The sequence below is a fragment of the Martes martes genome (assembly GCF_963455335.1).
Source record: "Martes martes genome assembly, chromosome: X".
In the NCBI taxonomy this organism is placed as follows: domain Eukaryota; kingdom Metazoa; phylum Chordata; class Mammalia; order Carnivora; family Mustelidae; genus Martes; species Martes martes.
In genome coordinates, this window is record NC_137897.1 from 77,505,295 (window position 1) to 77,506,750 (window position 1,456).

Here is a 1,456-nt window from a genome sequence, read left to right on the forward strand (position 1 = left end):
AACCCACTGAGCCACCCAGGCGCCCAACACTTCCTTTTTTCTAATAAACTTCCTTGACTTGTATATATAATAGGTGCAGTAAGATAGATGTACAGCTAATCTTTTTTTAATTTCTTTTTTTTTTGCCAATAAATATGTATTTATTCATTTCAGGTGGAAGACTCCCATGGATGACCATTAATCCCAAACTCTTCTCAGTGGTATAAGTGAAACTTATGAAAAACATGAACTGGGTGGCCAATTACACTGGACAGTCTGATTTCATTCTGGTGGGAATCTTCAGTCAATCAAATCACCCAGCTCTCCTGTGTGTGGTCATTTTTGTAGTGTTCTTGATGACTTTAACTGGAAATGGTGTCCTAATTCTTCTGATACATTTTGATGCCCACCTCCACAGCCCCATGTACTTTTTCATCAGCCAGTTGTCTCTCATGGATGTAATATATATTTCTGTCACTGTGCCTAAGATGCTCATCGACTAGGTCATGGGTATAAATAAGATCTCAGCCTCTGCGTGTGGAATGCATACATTCCTCTATGTAACACTAGCAGGTTCAGAATTTTTCTTTCTAGCTACCATGGCTTATGACCGCTATGTGGCCATTTGTTACCCACTTTGTTACCCTGTCCTCATGAGCCATAAAGTATGCTTTCTCCTTGCATCAGGCTGCTGGTTTCTGGGATCTGTGGATGGATTCATGCTCACACCCATCACTATGACTTTCCCTTTCTGCAGATCCCGGGAGATCCATCATTTCTTCTGTGAAGTCCCTGCTGTAATGAAGCTCTCCTGCTCAGACACTTCTCTCTATGAGACAGTCATGTATCTGTGTTGTGTCCTCATGCTCCTCATTCCTGTGACAGTCATTTCAAGCTCCTATTTTTTCATCCTCCTTACCATTCACAGGATGAACTCAGCGGAGGGCTGGAAGAAGGCCTTTGCCACTTGTTCTTCCCATATGACTGTGGTCATCCTCTTCTATGGGACTGCTGTCTACACCTATATACTCCCCAACTCCTATCACACTCCTTTTTTAAAAAATTTCTTTTCAGCGTAACAGTATTCATTGTTTTTGCACCACACCCAGTGCTCCATCCAATCTGTGCCCTCCCTAATACCCACGACCTGGTTCCCCCAACCTCCCACCTCCCGCCCCTTCAAAACCCTCAGGTTGTTTTTCAGAGTCCATAGTCTCTCATGGTTCACCTCCCCTTCCAATTTCCCTCAACTCCCTTCTCTCCATCTCCCCATGTCCTCCATGTTATTTGTTATGCTCCACAAATAAGTGAAACCATATGAAAATTGACTCTCTCTGCTTTACTTATTTCACTCAACATAATCTCTTCCAGTTCCGTCCATGTTGCTACAAAAGTTGGGTATTCATCCTTTCTGATGCAGGCATAATACTCCATAGTGTATATGGACCACATCTTCCTTATCCATTCATCCGTTGAA

General features: G+C 42.8%; 1 pseudogene across 1 annotated transcript; it reads left to right on the plus strand.

Annotated features, from left to right (window-relative positions):
• Positions 1 to 215: 215 nt before the first annotated feature.
• Positions 216 to 1,058, plus strand: LOC308337423 (olfactory receptor 2T29-like; annotated as a pseudogene). Its single transcript has one exon. The product of its transcript is annotated as an olfactory receptor 2T29-like (transcript).
• The last annotated feature ends 398 nt before the right edge of the window (positions 1,059 to 1,456 follow it).